This window comes from Pogoniulus pusillus, chromosome 26 (assembly GCF_015220805.1).
Source record: "Pogoniulus pusillus isolate bPogPus1 chromosome 26, bPogPus1.pri, whole genome shotgun sequence".
NCBI classification, from domain to species: domain Eukaryota; kingdom Metazoa; phylum Chordata; class Aves; order Piciformes; family Lybiidae; genus Pogoniulus; species Pogoniulus pusillus.
Genome location: NC_087289.1, coordinates 4,142,540 through 4,161,786, shown reverse-complemented (window position 1 = coordinate 4,161,786; position 19,247 = coordinate 4,142,540). Strand labels below are relative to the sequence as shown.

The 19,247-nt window shown below is 46.8% G+C and overlaps 1 protein-coding gene across 14 annotated transcripts in view; it reads left to right on the top strand.

The window, feature by feature from the left end:
• The window catches only part of LPP (LIM domain containing preferred translocation partner in lipoma), a 371,586-nt gene that overhangs the window by 338,643 nt on the left and 13,696 nt on the right, over positions 1 to 19,247 (top strand). The window contains exon 12 of one of the 14 annotated variants that reach the window (XR_010307211.1): positions 732 to 813. The exons of the other annotated variants lie outside the window; for them this stretch is intronic. The gene's annotated coding sequence lies outside the window, so the exon portion shown is untranslated. The remainder of the gene's footprint in view (positions 1 to 731; positions 814 to 19,247) is intronic. 14 annotated transcript variants of the gene reach the window in all.

Below are 19,247 nucleotides of genomic sequence, written 5' to 3'. Positions count from 1 at the left end.
ACCATTTATTAGAGAAAAAGAAGAAGAAAATTAAGCAGAGGGCAGGGAAATGTTTCTTTGTGATATTTTTGTGCCTGGCAATGAAAAGAGATGTGTGTACAAGCTGACAATTTATCTTCTGCCCTGAAGAGAAATGACTTGTTCTCAAATGGGCATGAAATGAAATGAAATAGTGCAGAACACGATAGGAACTTTTCTGAGTAAATGGGTCAATTTCCTGTCATTCTCTGGATAATTGTATGTAGAGCACACTGCGCTCCAAACACTGGCAAATGGGATTCTTTTTCCTCCTGTTATTTTACTCCTCTTGTAAATGGGTGGAAAACATATTCCAGTGCTGGCACTATTATAATCAGCTTTTGCCGGTGGCTAATAGCAGTCCATTCTCGGTGAATGCTTATTACCTCCAAACAGTCCAAGGCACTACATAATAACCCAGCACTGTGTAGACTGGTACTGCAAGGAACAAGATGTAGCTATAGGAACTCTGTTGCACAGTCACTTGTCCCTTTATCTTCTGCTTCCTAATTGCAAAATAAGCCCTAGTACTCGAGCTAGAGAAGGAGCTACGTTTGCCTTCTGAAGCTCTCCGGGATGGTTAGGGACATTCTGCCTCATCGTCCCTTACCAGGTTGATGCTTTTTCCTCTGCTTACAGCAGAACTTGCTTTTTCCTTACCAGGTTGATGCATTTTCCTCTGCTTACAGCAGACCTTGCATTTTCCTTACCAGGTTGATGCATTTTCCTCTGCTTACAGCAGACCTTGCTTTTTACTGATGGGGGTTCGTGTCAGACTCGCTGAGGACTGAGCTGGTAATTTTACTTTGACTGTTGTTAATTAAAAATAATAGAAGTGCTGTAACAAGTCTACAGTGGGTGATGATTAGGGCCTCTGGTAGATTGGGTAAGTCTTACTGGTACAAGTTAATACAGTGTTAGAGCTTCATAGCATCAACCAGGTTGGAAGAGACCTCCAAGATCATCCAGGCCAACCTAGCACCCAGCCTTATGCAGTCAACCAGACCATGGCACTAAGTGCCTCATCTAGTCTTGTCTTGAACACCTGCAGTGATGGTGACTCCACCACCTCCCTGGGCAGCCCATTCCAATGCCAATCACTCTCTCTGCCAACAACTTCCTCCTAACATCCAGCCTAGACTTCCCCCAGCACAACTTGAGACTGTGTCCCCTTCTTCTGTTGCTGGTTGTCTGGGAGAAGAGCCCAACCCCCACCTGGCTACAACCTCCCTTCAGGTAGCTGTAGCCAGCAATGAGCTCTGCCCTGAGCCTCTTCTTCTGCAGGCTGCACACCCCCAGCTCCCTCAGCCTCTCCTCATAGGGTTTGTGTTCCAGGCCCCTCACCAGCCTTGTTGCCCTTCTCTGGACACATTCCAGCACCTCAACATCATGACAGTCTTTGAATCTCAGCCTGAGGAAGCCTTTGGAAAAAGAGGGAGAATGTTATAGGGCCAGATCCAGGGAGCTGGATTTTGCCTCTGAGAATATCTGGATAAATAAACCCCCCAATATTTCAATAACTCTTCTTCCTCTTAGCTCCAAGCTAAGCAAGACCTAGACTTGTCCAGCCCATTTCATCATGCATAGCATTATGCTCCTACTTGGAGGTTATAGGAAGGATAAAAACACAATCTCAGCCTAATGAGGACTGCAGATACCAGAGCTGTTATGCATCACCTGATGGGTCAACGCATCCCCAGGAGAACTAAAACCTATTGCTGCCTCTCCAGTGACTTAGGGACACATACTTATAGTTGCACAGGAAATTATTTCAGCTGAAGATTGTTGGCAATTTCTGTTTTCAGCCCAATTATCTTCCAAAAGGAAAATCTTAATCATGTGTTTTGAAGGACAGAATCTGAAAGCTTTGAATGGAAACACCAACCCCAAGACAGTTCTTTTTTTTTTCTTCTCCTTGTTCTCCTCACCAGTGAAAATGAAATTTAGGAGGGGAAGTTGGTGTTTCTGAAGCTTTAAACAAAACAGTACAGCTCTCTGAGAATACCTTCCAGGGTCAGTGTCACCTTCATTCTGTCTGCAGGGTAGGTTTCACTCCAGTGTGGATTGTGTGGGGTCACATCTATTTCTGGTTTATAAACCCCAAATTTCCCTGCCCAAGGATAGGAAAATGGCAGCTTGTAATAAGTGTCTGTAAGAAAAATAGGTGGGGTTTATGTGTACTCTTGATGCAAATGAACTGGAAATAAGGGTACCCACAGGACAGATCTTCAGTAACTACTGCATCTGCTATCAAGAGAGGAGAGGAATTCACATAGCCAGCCTATCCTGTGAATCAGCTTACTACTGCTGGATGCAGTTGGCCTTGCTTGGTGTATGCGTAAGGCTCCAGGCAAGTTGTGAGGAACTGGAAGTAAATCATCTCTGACCTCCGTCAGCAGGGAGCATGGAGAAATGTGTGCTGTTTATTCCACCTGTCTTTGGAAATGAGCAGCCCTGAAGGACTGATTCAGAAGACAGCTATGCTCACTAAATCTGGAATAAGTCATCAGCTGCAGGGGATGGGATCTGCCCACTGTAAAAGCCTCAGGGGGAATCAGGTCAGAACTCGGGTGTGCTGCTGCTTTGACCAGAGAGTAAGATCTAGTGACTCTTACTTGGAGCCAAATACAAAGAGATCAAGGGCAGAATTAGTCATTTTCCTCATGTTACATAACAGTATTTTAGCAAACATTCTTCTCCCTGAATGTTTCAATGCATTGCTTGAATAATCACTGGAGACAATGTGGTAATAATAGGTTCCTTATGTGTTGGAAGCAAAGCTTTTATTCTGGTTTTACTTCTGCAAAATGCATTAAAATGCTGAAGTTTGTGTTGATGTTTACACAGAGGAAGTTGGGGAGGGGGGGGGGATTGTTTTGGTTTTTACTGCTGTTTCTTTAAGGGAGCATGGGTTTTGTTTGGTTTGGAGACAGCTGGATTTCTGTTGAGTGGATCTGATGCTTGTGGTGGAGTTCATCCCAAACAAGTTCATCTAGCCACGCATCGTGTGCTTGGTCTGATATGCATGTCTCTTGGGAGTGATGCTGGAAACACTTTGGTACCTCTCAGGGAACAATATTTTAACCAGCCCTAGCTATAATTTCTCTTCCAATCACCCCAGTGTCGGTGTCACCTTTGTTCAGTGTGTTGCAGGCAAGCAGCAGCTGAGTACCTAGAAAGTAGATTTTCTTCCACCTATGGCTCCCGCGTGGCCTGGTTGTTTAGTCATGCTCTAATTCACTCCTGTTCAGGGCTGGCTTTACCAGAAGAGGCAGTTCTGACCATTTGCCTTGTCACAGCCAGGAAAAGAAAGTGGAGGTGTGGTATGCCCAGACTGTTTTATGAGATGTATGTGGTTAGGAAACCAGCCCTGGAGCTGTGTGACCCAGGCTGTGAAACTTCCCCAGCTGAAAGGCAAAACCAGCCCCAAACTGCCTTGTCTTGAAGATGCAGGGGAGATACAAGTAGAGAAGCTGCTCAGGAAGAACTCCTGTTGCAGTTCCAGCTGAGGCCCTGGGATATGTAGGGTCAGAGAGGAACAAGGCAAAGATGGAAATGCTCTTTGGGAAGATGTGGATGAGGACTGTGCTTCTCCTTCCACCACAGGCACCAAACCTCCTCCAGCTCCCAACTTGGAAAAGCACATGGCCAATGTTGGTGACTGCAAAAAGAGGGGGTGGAGAAGTGCTTTGTGCATTGGGAGATGTGCAATGGGCACTGTAAAAGGAGGGGTGGCAAAGTGCTTTGTGCATTGGGAGATGTGCGATGGGCACTGTGATGGGCATGGTAATGGTGGAGGGATGCAGCTGTATGGGCTCCAGTGCTACCTGTGGGGAAAAGGTGGGTTGAGAAGGCATGGCATGATTTCTTTGGCTGGCTGGCCAGGAGGGGTTCTTATTGTCAGAAATGAGTTTTATTGGGCTTGAAACTTGGATTAAGAACATGCCTATATTAGCTCCAGACAGAGATGCGCCCTGGAATCTTGGAAACTGTTTCCCTGCTGGAGCTGGGAGGAAATTTTGGCTTTCTAAGTTACATGACTGATACATTCTATTTGGGGTTGGAGAATTTTTTTTGTACACTCCCATGACTCGGATCCATTTGGATTTTTCCCTTTGAACCATGTGTTTGTAAGCTCTGGCTAGCATTAGCGTTGCATTTGATATTCTGGCATTGGGCAGTGGAGAATGGAGGAGTGTTTTTCCACTGCTGCCACAGCACTCTTCAGCTCAGCGTTAGCAAAGCATAACTTTTAACACAATCCACCACACTCAGGCCCTGACACGTCCCAGGAGGAGCAGACACAAGGATTTTGATCCACCGTTGCTGAAGAGAAGCACTATGACGAGGCACAAGCCTTGCCTCTCTACTATGGCATCTCTTTCTGGCCCCAAAAGTACCCCCTCTTGTGTGTGAGTTTTGCTGCTCATTTGTGCTTTAGCAGGGTTTGGCCATGAATGACATAATAATGGAGGGGGAAAGTGTCATCTTCACCCACCCTCAAGCTCTTTGCACAGTCCTGCTGTTCAGACCACTGACCTGAGTTGCAGGAATTTAGGGCCGATTTCAAAGCAAGAACTGAAAGGCAGCCCCCAGGCTTCATCCCCTGCACTGCAGAATGTGAAGGGTTGGCGTAGGCATAGAATCATAGAATGTCAGGGGCTGGAAGGGACCTCAAAAGATCATCTGCTCCAGCCCCCCTGCCATAGCAGATCACTTAGAGCAGATCACACTCAGATGCATCCAGACAGTTCTTGAATATCTCCAGAGAGAGAGAGGCTCCACAACCTCCCTGGGCAGCCTGTTCCAGTGCTCTGTCACCCTCACAATCAAAAAATTCCTCCTCAGGTTCACATGGAACCTCCTCTGCCTCACCTTCAGCCCATTGCTCCTTGCCCTGTCACTGGCCATCACTGAAAAGAGGCTGGCTCCATCCTCCTGGTACTCACCCCTTACACATTTATAAGCATGAATGAGGTCACCCCTTAGTCATCTCCTCTCTAAGCTCAAGCCCCAGCTCTCTCAGGCTCTCCTCATCAGGAAGATGTTCAACTTCCTTAATCATTTTTGTGGCTCTGCACTGGACTCTCTCAAGCAGCGCCCTGTCCTTCTTGAGCTGGGGGGCCCAGAACTGGACACAAGACTCCAGATGAGGCCTCACCAGGGCAGAGTAGAGGGGAAGGAGAACTTCTTTTGACCTACTCACCACAATCCTTCTAATCCACCCCAGAATGACACTGGCCCTCCTCCTGGCCACAAGAGCACACTGCTGGCTCATGGCCATCCTTCCATCCACCAGGACTCCCAAGTCCTCCTCCCCTTTGCTGCTCTCCAGCAGCTCAATCCCCAACCTCTACTGCTATATGGGATTGTTCTTTCCCAGGTGCATGACTCTACACTTGCCCCTGTTGAACTTCATTCAGTTTCTCCCAGCACAACTCTCTGGTGTGGCAGCCACTCCACCCAGCTTGCTGTCATCAGTAAACCTGGTGACAGTGCACTCTGTGCCCTCATCCAGGTCACTGATGAATCCATTGAATGATACTGGTCTCAGTAACGACCCCTGGGGAACTCCACTAGGTACAGGCCTCCAGCTAGACTCTGTCTCATTGCCCACAACTCTCTGACTTCTTTAACCAGTTCCCAATCCACCTCACTACTCCATCACCCAGACCAGACCTCTTCAGTTTAGCTGTGAGGATGCTGTAGGAGACGGTGTCAAATGCTTTATTGAAAGCTAAGTAAAGCACATCCACTGCTCTTCCATCATCTATTCACCTGGTTACATTCTCACAGAAGGTTGTCAGGTTGGTCAAAGATGACTTCCTTTTTGTGAAACCATGCTGACTGCTCCCAGTGACCTTCTTGTCCTTGATGTGGCTAAGCACAGCGCTGAGGGTAAGCCACTCCATTATCTTTCCGGGGGCAGAGGTGAGGCTGACCAAGCTATAGTTACCTGGGTCCTCCTTCTGACCCCTTTTGAAGGTTGCCCTTCTCCAATCCCAGGAGATCCCCAGCACCTCCTGCTTTCTTCTGAGCAAGCATTTTTGCTTTGCACAGGTAAATATTTACTGGTCCAGAGAGAGACAGGCAGAGGAATTGATGCTTATCACTGTAAGGTCAAGCTGATTGCTGGAGAGAGAATCCATCAGTCCTCCAGGCATGCTCTAAGAACATGCTGCAGATCCAGCTCTGCAAACAGGATGTACAAGGGCAGGTCCCACTTGGGACTTGCCACCAGCCCCAAGGCTCTGGCCAGCACTGAACAATCAGTGCATAAATGGTTGGTTGAATGTCTAATGATGTAAACAGAGGTACCTGAGGGACTTTGAAAGCCTGTGTGTTTTCCCTTTCTGCACCAGTGCCCCAAGGGCTCTGAGATCTGATTCTGCAGGCCCCTTTGCTCCATTGCATGCTGGGTTTTGACAGCTGAGAGGCCTAACGTGGCTCTCCAATACATCCTCCCCATGTGTGAAGCATCACAACCACCGTGGTGCTGCCATGATGCTGGTGCCTGGTGGAAACACAACCAGTGTATCTCCTGATGCATGGGAAAGGATTGGAATCCACTTTGCTCTCTGGGAGCTCAATTGCCTGTAGGGCTAAAAGGGGTCAAAAACCTTTTTTTGATTGCTGCTGCCAGCTGACCTGGCTCTAATGCCCTCCTGTAAGCAGGCAGCATTTTCACATCTATATTGTTTGCTTTAACATGTCAAATAGCTGATATTTTTGTGAGGTTTCCCTAGCTCCTCCCTCCCTTTTTCTTCTGTCTCTGTCAAATAATACTGCTATAATCCAGTTTGACTCAGCAGGATCCCTTTCATGCTGGCTAATCCCCATATATAGGCATCAGTTCAGGGAGGTGCACCAGAACACTGCAATATTTTCCCTAGCATTTTGTTTAACCAGGATGACATTATTCAGACAAATTAATTCCTCCAAGACGTAAACTTGTTCTGACTGAGTGCTGCAGCAGCCTCCCTGAGAGCAACAAACCATGATCTGACATCTTAACAGCTCTCTGCACAGTCAGGGGGAGTCTTACATAAAAGATCTTCAGCTGTGCATATCTGCAAGGTGCAGCTGCCCCTTTCTGACGATAGATTTCTTTTCCAGTAGGTTTCAGTGAAAAAAAAACCCTTCTGTTCCTTCCTTTAAGAAGTGAATGGGATCTAAAGCACAGGCTACTTTGGAAAGTATCCTGGCATATGAAAATATAGAGACACTGCTCTACCCTCTGCAATATTTGCTCAAGACTTTAAAAATGGTCACTCTTACATTGTGTGTTGGGTTCGTCTTGCACGTCTGAGCTAGCGTTACAAAGCTCAGGCGCACCTGTAGCTGGTAAGTCAGCTTTATGTGCCAAAAGGCAGCACTTGTAGGAAGGGAAGTCTTCCAAAAGAAGGAACTCCTGGTGTGCTTTGTGGGAAGGAGGTCTTGGCATGGAAAAGTGGCTGTGTGGTGCTGCTTTTACCCCATATAGGGTACATATGAGCTACCCTGCGCCCTGCAGTGAAACATCTGTTTGGGATGTCTGCTAGTGCTGCGTTCCACCCTTAGGTTTTCTGTTCGTGTTCCTCCAAGATGTTTTCCTGGTGACTGAGTCATCTTGTGTGCTCTGTAATGTTTAGGTTTTGGGAGCCAGCTGGGAAATGGCTTTTTCCTCCTTCTGCCCATCATGAATGTGCATTCAGGTGCCTGACAGTCCTTCTTCTTGGTGTTTCCCTTAGCTCCTAGATCCATAATCCAGCAGATGTGTGTGCCAAAGGTGTGGATAGTCTCCTAAAGCTGGAGGAAGGAAATGAGAAATCTGGGTAACTTAAAGTAGCTGGGGCTAAGCTATTTAAACACAGTCCTATGTCCATGCCACAGCCCTTGCTGCTTTATATCTGTTATTTGCTCAGCTTGAGTTGATTCAGTGTGCCTTAGTTTTACCTCCCTGAGATGTGAGTCAATATTAATCATTTGTTCATTGAAACTTGCATGGAGTGCCTTCAGGGGTTTAGCTGACTGCATGGCCACAGTCCTGGGAGCTTCTCCTACCTTCTCTTCTGCACCTTACCATCTAGGCTAGCCAGAGCAGCTTGGGCTAAGTATATTCTCTACAGCAGTGTACTATTGACAGAAGGCATCACTAGAAGGTCCTGGTACTCCTCTGTAAGTGCTTAATGTAATATCATCACCATTAATTCAAAGTGAGTTAAGGTTACAGCAAATAGATGTAGAATCTAAGAGATGTTGAATAATTAAAAAGGTTTATACAAGTTGCAGCATACAGAAATGAGTTACAGATGCATAAAGCTACCTTAGACTGGTTTCAGCAGTTCCACTCATGCTGTACCAGCTGTTGCAGATGCTCCCAGTTTCTTCCCCCAGGGATCTTTTCTATCTCTTGGTGCTGTTTGTGGAAGGTCTGGCATGGGGCATGTGCTGTCTTTAGTGCTGTGGTTTTGTCATTTGGGGGATAGTTAGTCTTCAAGATTTCCCCATGTTTCCAGCCCTAAGATCATCTCTGCCTGGTGATTTTGAGCCCTTTATTTTTGGCAGAAGTAGGCTTAACCCAGTAGCTTTGAAAATGCTGTCACTCAGGTATGCCTAAATGCAAGTATCACCTACACAATAGTAACCAGAGTGAGCTTCTTGCTGCTTTTCAGGAGCTTGTCAGTGATTAACTTTTTTTATCCTGCAGTAGGCAAAAGCAATTGTTAAATCTTTCTGGAAAGCCTTTCATAGACAGAAACATTCACTTCATATAAACCTGTGGAGTAACAACTACACATTATACAAGCCCTGAAATGCCATTAAACCTCACAGCTCATGGATGGATTCTGCTTGGAACTCCCCATGATGGCAACCAGGCAGACTGAGATAAACCATCTGTCCTCTAACCATGTCTTTGGGACAGTACAGCTGTCCCAAACTGTAAAACTGTCCCAACTGTGAAAGAGCATGGCTGAAATAGCTTTCTGATGTGGTAGAGCTGTTACATACGATAGTACTCGATGCTTATCTGTAATCTGTTACTAGCAGCAAAGGAAAAATAACTGCTGATAAAATTAGTGAATTGCTAAGATGTCAGAGCAGTGGAATGAAGGGTTATGGACTGATAAACATCTTGGACTCATTTGAGCAAACTTAGTGTAATACACCCAACCATGAGGCCACCTATCTGTCCAGGAACAAGACCATCATCTTCTAGCACACCAGCTCTGTCTCTAGCTGGAGGCTCTTCCACATCCTACGGAATTCCTTTAGGACACCTAGGAATGCTAGGCAAAGAGTGGAGTTTAAATGTGCTTGGAAGCAGGAGAATTAAATTGGAAAGACAAGTCTTTGGTATCCAAGCAGTATTTTCTCCCCAGCTGATCTCAAAGCGCTTTCCCAAAGCCCAGTTCCAACAAGGGGTCAGGTGAACTCTGGAGCGAGTGCCTCGCTTTCAGTCACGCCTTCCAGATCTCAGCTGAAGTAGTTTTTGTGTTGAGTTTCTTTCAGAAAAGTACAGAAGGACCCTGGAGCCAAAAATGCTGTATAAAACACTCAGGATAATTAGCAACCTCCTGGAAACATGTGCAACTTTAATAACATTTAAACTCCAGTTCCTTCCCAGCGGTGGAGTCCAGCAGGCAATATGCACAATGAAACTATTTTTATACCTCTTCATCTGAAACTCTGAGTGTTAAAACATATGTAGGTAGAGCAAATGGAAAGCTTAAACTTGCCTGTGTGCCATGCTCACTTGAACTTACTGCACTGGCTCTGCAGAAAGCCTGGATGGCTGCTGAACAGTGTACTGAAGCAAAGATTTTGCAAAGAGAAAAGTCTTCACCTACAGGACCTGGCTTCTCAAAACACCCTATGACTTTGCAGCTCCAGAAGCTATTGACTTTCCCTGCCAACCGCAAAGGGGAATGAATGACTCTGGGAGGGCTCAAGTAATTATACAAAGTGCCTGGATCAACTTTTCCATGGGGATCCTGTAGCTACTGGTCTGATGGCTTAATAACGTGCTTCTGAAATGGCTGGTTTCCACTGCTGCTTCTCTCTGGGGCCAGATTTCCAGCAAGACGCCTCAGCTGCCCTTGCAGAACTGGTAGGAAGATGCTCACTGGACTCTCACTGCATGAGAAAGAGCCAACGTTAACTTTTCCATAGGAAAACTTACAGGTAGGGCAGAGTTGAGCTGTGCCACCCAGTAGCAAACCCAGGAAAAGAGGATGACTCAAAGTCCTAGATCGCCTCCTTGGTCCCCACCCTTCACTGCCCCTCCCTGTCCCTCTGTCCTCGCACTGGTGTGGCAGTGCATGCAGTGAGGCACAGTAGGGTAGTGTGACACCAACAAGATGTTTTTCCTTAGGAGACCACCTGCCCTTCTCCATGTCCCCTGCATTAGCTAGGATGATCAGGGACATGAACCATGTGTTCTTACCAGGCTGTGATGTCGCTTTGCATCTGAACTTAGCTCATGGTTAGAGCCTGATGCAGAATGGCCCTTCTGTTCTCAGTAGATCCATTAAATCAACAGCTATGGAAAGATGTGAGCTATGCCAGTTTTACTTTGCATGAGCTGCTTGGCAAAAGGCAAGAGTCAGATTACTTTGGGGTGTTCAGATGTTCTTGTTGGGATAAGGGGAATTTCTGCTCTTCAGAAGGAAAAGCTGGAAGTAACCTGTATTAGAATACAGATGAGCATTGAACACTGGAACAGGCTGCTCAGGGAGGTTGTGGAGCCTCCCTCTCTGGAGATATTCAAAACCCACCCAGACACGTTCCTGTGTGATCTGGTATAGGTGATCCTGCTCTGGCAAGGGGGTTGGACTAGATGATCATAGAATCAACCAGGTTGGAAGAGACCTCCAAGATCATCCAGGCCAACCTATCCCCCAGCCCTATCCAGTCAACTAGACCATGGCACTAAGTGCCTCATCCAGGCTTTGCTTGAACACCTCCAGGGATGGTGACTCCACCACCTCCCTGGGCAGCCCATTCCAATGGCAAATCACTCTCTCTGTGAAGAACTTCCTCCTAACATCCAGCCTATGATCTTTTGAGGTCCCTTCCAGCCCCTGCCATTCAGTGACTGTGAGTAATTCAGCAGTTAATGAGAAGCAGGCATTGGTGCAGGTGATCTCAGACCTCTAGAATGGCTGCGCGAAGCACCGGAGCGTGGCGTTTGCCACTGTTAGGGCAAGGCAATCCACATAACGGAGTGGAAACGTTGGAGAACAGAAAGATCCTGGGGAAGTGCTGTTTTTCCTCTGTGTCCTGCAACCACTGTGGTTTCAGCCAGAGGGGCCATACGCTGAGAGGATGCTGTCGGCTGGAGAATGGCCCTGTTACATAAGCTCTATTATACATTCAGTGTGTTTATATAAATGCACATTTCTTATGTAACTGTGTCACTAGGAAAGCAGGGAGCTTGGACAAGTTGGTTTCTCCTTCCTTTGCTGCTCCGCTTGGCTTGTTGATTCTGAAGCACTGTCACAAGACTGTAGAGTTTTACTGCTGTGCATGCCCAAGTGAATCTCTTCTCTTCAAAAGCTGCTTTCACGTTTGGGCCTTGCTGGTTTTTCTCAGTCGTTGTTTCTTCTCGTAAATGTAGTGTTTGGCTAAAAGCCTTTGGTGTTGCTTTCATGAACTTGAGAGTAATCTGGTTAGTATGTATGAGGGACTGACAGTTAGTTGACTAGCACAGTGTTCAGGGGCTGTGCTTTTCAACTTTAAATAACATCCAGGGCAGCCTCCTCAAGTGATGTAAAAGCCTTGGTAAAGAAATGCCAACTGTCATCTTGATTTTAGGTCTGCTCTGCTCTGACATAAACCTTCCTGACAGCTAAGACCAGTGTCCTTTGTATTCCAAACTAATCCAGAATTTCTCGTGGTAGTGAAAGGGAGAGAAATTACTAGAGTGCAGGTTTCCTACCCTGGACATCCTTGACTAACCCTGCCAACACCAGAGTTACCACCTACTCAGACATGCCCTCTGCTCCTGATGGCAGCCCTCGGCCCCAGGCATTCTTGCTTGCATTCCAGTGATACTGCAATCTGAGGTCTCTATATTCAAGTCTCCATGTTGTCTGCCCAAAATAAGAAAACTTCTTTTTGTCCACAAGGAGCCTTATTTTTTCTAGTTAGAGAGCAAAAGAACAGTGCCGGGAGGTTAGACCAAGGAGGCAGGCAAACGTGTTACAAGGAATCTTCTGCCCAACAGCCCCACCACTGTGTCTTGAACAGAAGAGTAGCCCAAAGCTTTTGGCTTACTTTTCACACATTGTTAGAGGAAAGATCTGATCTGTAGTGCAAGCATCAGTTTGTAAGGTTAGAAGGAATAATGTATCATCCTTTTTCTCCCAGTTTTATTCTGAGCTGAGTTTCAGCAGAATCACCTTGAGAGGTGGCTGGAGATGCAAAGGGGCTGATATAAGTCATCTTCTCGATCATTCTGTGGATGAGATCAGCTTATAGTGGAGGAAGACCGTGGATGGGTTCTCAAGGTGGAAAATCAGTCTCCAGCTAGAAGCAGATGGGTTTTCACTTCTCTCACATCTCCTAATTTCTTTGGGAAGGTCTCTTTTCTGTGCCCTGCCTTGTCTGGATTCTTCTTATGTAGTCTCTGCTGTCCATTTTTGTACCCATTCCTTCTTTGTCACTGTTATCTCAGCGGGTGGCTTAAACTTGCTTCTCCCAGCCAGAAACTGAAGCAAGCATCCAGGTCATCTGAATGAAAAGAATAGGGATGTCTTTGCATCTAAAAATAATTGCTGTACCTGCTAGGTGATATCTTTAGGCCTGGACTTACTCAGCAGCTTGCATTTATTTCCAATTAGAGTCTGACTCTAGACAGAAAAATTGGTGTCGCTCCAGGGGATAATTCAGTTCAAGCCTATTAAGAAACCCTGGCCTCTCAAAAGATGATAAAATTCCTGCTCTTGTGTAGAGAGGAGCACAGAAATGTAGTTTTTGCCTTGCTTTGACTCACTAAATTCAGATTTCTGTCATTCTTCACATTGGCCAGTGTTGATAGCCTGTGGTCCCTGACCAGTGCCCTTCCAAAGTCTTTAGGATTTGCATTTCACTCGGGAGGGTTTCTTCCCAAAATAAGAAACCACCCTTTGAAAGGAACTCAGAGCACCCACAAGGTTTTCAGGCCTTGTATGCCAGACACTGACAAGTCTCCCATTGTCCTAAGGGCTCCAACACGTTCTCCTCACTTCAGGGACTTAAATGCATTTGGCAACTCTTGAAGAAACACATGGGGGATTTGGGAAAATCATATTCTTGCTGTCAGTTTGGGTAGCAGCAGCATCCAAGTGCTGGGAGAGTTTTGGGGGTTTCTGTCCAAGCTTTATACTGGATTATGTTATCTATTAAAAGCAGCTATTTTTACACCGAGCTGTTGCCATGACCTGTATTTCACAACTTGCACATATACCTGAAGATATATTATCTTGCACATAGAAGGTGTTTCAGGGAAAGCTCCATGAAATTCTGTGCAAAATCTCATTACCTTCTTGCTTGTTTCTTGGTTCAGTTCAATCTGGGAAGTTCTTTTGTTTCCTGGTAGTTGGAGTTGCCAACTTTGTTGTTCTTAACAGAGACGTGGCTTCTGCCAGAGCATCACAGGCCTCCTGATAGTTTGCTAAACCCACTCCACAGCTGCTATGAAGCACAGAGGTAGAATGGGATGGTGTTCAATAGCTCCAAGTGCCAGGTGCTGCACTTTGACCACAACAACCCCATGCAGAGATACAGGCTGGGGTCGGAGTGGCTGAAGAGTAGCCAAACAGAAAGGGATCTGGGGGTGCTGATTGATACCCGCCTGAACATGAGCCAGCAGTGTGCCCAGGTGGCCAGGAGAGCCAGTGGCATCCTGGCCTGCATCAGGAATGGTGTGGCCAGCAGGAGCAGGGAGGTCATTCTGCCCCTGTACTCTGCACTGGTTAGACCACACCTTGAGTACTGTGTTCAGTTCTGGGCCCCCCAGTTTAGGAGGGACATTGAGATGCTTGAGCGTGTCCAGAGAAGGGCGACGAGGCTGGTGAGAGACCTTGAGCACAGCCCTACGAGGAGAGGCTGAGGGAGCTGGGATTGGTTAGCCTGGAGAAGAGGAGGCTCAGGGGAGACCTTATTGCTGTCTACAACTACCTGAGGGGAGGCTGTAGCCAGGGGGAGGTTGCTCTCTTCTCTCAGGCGGCCAGCACCAGAACGAGAGGACACAGCCTCAGGCTGCGCCAGGGGAAATTTAGGCTGGAGGTGAGGAGAAAGTTCTTCACTGAGAGAGTCATTGGGCACTGGAATGGGCTGCCCGGGGAGGTGGTGGAGTCGCCGTCCCTGGAGCTGTTCAAGGCAGGATTGGACGTGGCACTTGGTGCCATGGTCTAGCCTTGAGCTCTGTGGTAAAGGGTTGGACTTGATGATCTATGAGGTCTCTTCCAACCTTGCTGATACTGTGATACTGTGGTAAATAATGAAATTAAACTTTCAGTCACTGTTGAACCCAAGGAAGAGAGAGAGAAACCAAGCACTCTTTATTGGCAGTGCTCTGCCCCTGCCACTACACAACATGACTTTCTCTTGTGACTTCCATCAGAGATTCACAAGGAGCTTTGCATTCTCTGAGTAGTTTAGGTGGAAAGGGGAGCTGTTAAACTGATACTCAGCTAAAACATTTAACCTTTGGTAGCTATTAGAAGCAACTTAGAGACATCCTTATCTGTGACTTGAAATAGCCAAGGGAAAATGGGTTGTGTACTTGTCCTTCTGGCTTCAAGAGATGAGGGAATCAAGGGTAAAGACTCTGCCTTCTTTTTTTTCCTTAGAGACATTAGGAGTACTCAGAATCCAGAGTACCTTGGTTTCTCTGGGGAGTCTCTCTTGGAGAGTACAGCAAGCATAAAATACCAGCCTCAAAGAGGCTGTAGTTAAAATGCTGGTGATGCTCAGTCTGTAACCAGGAAAGGCTAAGCTCAGTTGGATGCTGGTTTACTGGCAAGGTTTCCAATTAAAACTTGATTTCCATGTTAATCACAAGATTCCATTTTCTTGATGGTTTTTTTGGTCACAACTTTTTGCACTGCTCAGACAGTCCTTCAGGAAAAGCATGGTAGGTGGGAATTCATTTCTAATGTAAAAATACCAAGAAAGAGGAGGAGGAGGAGGAGAGCTATAAATAACTGCTGAGATGTCACAGAGTCAGTAATTTTTTCCTCCGCAAGCCAGCTTTAGCAGTTAAGGTCAAGATAACATTTCCATGTCAATGGTCAGTTGCATCAAAATTCTAAACCAAGAAGATTGAATGGAATTTTGGATTCATATTTTGTTTTTTGGTCTTGTATTCTGCCCAGATTTGACCAATTTATAGTCCCTTTGGCCTGCCAACTATGAGTTTCAGTGTTATTTTGGTTAAGCTCTTTGCCAGAGCAGCAAACTTGGATTGGAACATCAGGTTTATTAAAGGCTATGAAATTAAATTCTCCACCAAAAGAGAAAAGAAGAGGGGGTGGGAAGAAGCCCATTTCTTGCTGATAGTCACTTCTTTGTATTTCTTTTGATGTGGTTCAGTTTGACTTGAGTTTCAGCCTGGCAGTTTGCTACACAATATTGTTTTGTTTTCACAAAGTTCTAATCAGTTTAAACAGCGAGCGGTTTGAAATGCCTCTCTAACAGCTTCCTCGGCCTTGCTAATTAAGCCTGAAATCTTTGTGTTGTCCACAATTGTATCTAAACAAGGAGCAGAGTGTATCTGCTCACTGTTTGCTACATCTCCCAGCTGCATGTAATTTCGCTGCCAGCGCAGAATGTAATTGCAACAGGACAGATCCTTTGGGCTTCGTTTAGGCAAAGCTCCCATGGCTGTATGCAAGGTCAGGCACATCAAGTTTGGAGGGAAGAGATGGATTGGATGGTGAGAATGTGTAAGGCAAACGGTGCTACTTACATAGTGCAAAACCTGAAGGCACCTGGGTGTATGGAACAGCTTTGATGTATCCCCCAGAGCCTTGAGTTAGGGTTGCAGTTTGTAGGTGCTCTCATCTAATCCGTGGGTGTTAATAACAGGTTTGTGTGCAGGCTATCAAAATCTGCAGTGCATTCCCCTCATCCCTCAGGAGCAAAGCCAACAAAGTATTGTAGTTTTTCCTGCTACTAAGGTTCACCCTAGTGGAAAAAAGAAAAAAGAGTCTTAGCAAATCCTCAGATCCATCTTTCTGCTGTGGGCAAAGCCAGTGGATGATTTCTCTCTAGGTAGTGATCCCAGTAGTATGAAGCCAGTCTTCCCAGACACAGCTACCATCATGCAGTGAGGTCCAGGGATGTCAGAGGTAGCTCTGTGCTGGTTTAACTGAGCTGCACAAGTGTTGAACAAAATCTTTATCTCTGATGAGAAGACTGGATGAGGCACTTAGTGCCATGGTCTAGTTGGCTGGAGAGGGCTGGGTGCTAGGTTGGACTGGATGATCTTGGAGGTCGCTTCCAACCTGGCTGATTCTATGATTCTATGATATTCTGGGAGGGATTTTGAGGGATTTCCTTCAAATGAGAAATCTTGAAAGCCAGCACCTTGTGCCAGGCATTGTGTTGTGCAAGAGACTGGAAGGAGGTTCGAAGGTCTGGTTGTGAGCTCAGGACCTCCTTGGACTGAGGAAACTGGAGATTGCAGCTGTCTTATCAGGTCATCTCTCCCTACTAAGGCAGCCCTAGCTCGTTCTTTGTGGATGCTTAACTCTCCGTTGTTCCAAAAGCCTGCCCAGCTTAGTGGTGGGATGTCTTCTGGCCCAGGTGTGGTGCAGTGTGACTGGTTATCTTGTGCTAAGTACCTGGTGCATGATTGAGAGCATTAACAGCAAGCACGACTGCTGCTCACCAAGAAGCACATGGCACTGTTTCACTGTTGCTAGAAATGTGCAGGCCCTCTTTTCTGGTGGCAGTAGACAATAAGTGAGAAGGTCTGGAAATGTAGCTTCACTGGAATGAAAAGTACTGAAGAAACAGGGGTTGATTACCAAGATACATAACAATGTCCTTCACACAGCGATGGCAAAGGATGCTTTCAAATGCTTGACTTACCATAGCATTGCATGCAACTGTACTTACTGTTGTTAAAAACATGTCATAAGCTTAGACATTTTTATTCTCTTTTTTTAAGGTCAACTGTAACAAAAAAAAAAAAAAAAAAAAAAAAAAACCAACCATTTTCCCAGTATTAAAATACTTTGCTTTTGCAAGTTGCTGTACCCACACTGAAGTAGAATCATAGAATCAACCAGGTTGGAAGAGACCTCCAAGATCATCCAGGCCAACCCAGCACCCAGCCCTAGCCAATCAACCAGACCATGGCACTAAGTGCCTCATCCAGGCTTTGCTTGAACACCTGCAGGGATGGTGACTCCACCACCTCCCTGGGCAGCCCATTCCAATGCCAATCACTCTCTCTGTGAAGAACTTCCTCCTAACATCCAGCCTAGACCTGCCCTGGCACAGCTTGAGACTGTGTCCCCTTGTTCTGTTGCTGGTTGCCTGGCAGAAGAGACCAACCCCACCTGGCTACAACCTCAGGTAGTTGCAGACAGCAATGAGCTCTGCCCTGAGCCTTCACTTCTCCAGGCTAAGCAGCTCCATCTCCCTCATCTTCTCCTCACAGGGTTTGTGTTCAGGCCTTTCACCAGTAAGGAACAGCTCAGAAGCCGTTTCCCTGTACCGTGTTTCTTGGAGTCAGGCCTGGTTGACTTTTAAGGTGTGTGCAATTGCTACACATAAGAAGAAATGAGGTTTTGCTGTTAGAAATATTTTGTTTCCATCGAGTAACCACTTGGGCACACAAACTACTTCAAAAGCATTTATCAAACCTAACAGCATCCAGTTTCTCACTGGAATGGGTAACTTTTACAGCCACTTCCTTTACAGACCAACTGAGGCACAGAGCATGGGAGTGCTTTGCCTCTGACGGTTACTTGGGAGAAAAGCCAGAAGTAGTATCCAGGCATTTTATCTCTCAGCCCACCACTTTGGAGGATGAATCCCTCATTTGTTAGGTTTGTAACGACTGCCACTTTAAAGTGACAAAGGTCTCAGTGTGGTCAGAACAAGGAATGCACCAAAGATGAGTAGTTTTGAGTTCCAGAAAGTAAAGTAATTTCCAACATCGGGCTTCTTGTGGATTTTTAGTTGGAAGGAGTCAGTGTGATTGTGGTTGGACATTGAGCCTAAGGCAGAGCAGACTGTTTAACCCTGCTGATCCTTCGTTGCTTGCAGTTTGGTGGCACTGGAGACAGATGCAGGTCTTGGCCGCGCTGGCACTGAACGGCCGAAAAGTCACTCGGTCCCTGGCTGTGCTGTTCCAAACTGTCACTGTGTTCACCAGTGAACATGGATACTTCTTGCTAGGTGGTATGGCCACCTCATTTGCCTGCTGGATCCAGTAGCCTTCTCTGGGTTTCCTCTTCAGCCTTTGATATGCTCAGGCAATGGCAAAGCCACCCCTTAGCCTCCATGTGTTAAGACAGCTAATTTAAGGAGGAGTAAACAGAGCTCCTTGCTCCTCTCGCTGTAGGAGGGTGCTGCACTTTGGCCACAACAACCCCATGCAGAGATACAGGCTGGGGTCGGAGTGGCTGGAGAGCAGCCAGACAGAGAGGGATCTGGGGGTACTGACTGATACCCGCCTGAACATGAGCCAGCAGTGTGCCCAGGTGGCCAAGAGAGCCAGTGGCATCCTGGCCTGCATCAGGAATGGTGTGGCCAGCAGGAGCAGGGAGGTCATTCTGCCCCTGTACTCTGCACTGGTTAGACCACACCTTGAGTACTGTGTTCAGTTCTGGGCCCCCCAGTTTAGGAGGGACATTGAGATGCTTGAGCGTGTTCAGAGAAGGGCGACGAGGCTGGTGAGAGGCCTTGAGCACAGCCCTACGAGGAGAGGCTGAGGGAGCTGGGATTGGTTAGCCTGGAGAAGAGGAGGCTCAGAGGAGACCTTATTGCTGTCTACAACTACCTGAAGGGTGGTTGTGGCCAGGAGGAGGTTGCTCTCTTCTCTCAGGTGGCCAGTGCCAGAACAAGAGGACACAGCCTCAGGCTGTGCCAGGGGAGATTTAGGCTGGAGGTGAGGAGAAAGTTCTTCACTGAGAGAGTCATTGGACACTGGAATGGGCTGCCCGGGGAGGTGGTGGAGTCGCCGTCCCTGGAGCTGTTCAAGGCAGGACTGGACGTGGCACTTGGTGCCATGGTCTGGCCTTGAGCTC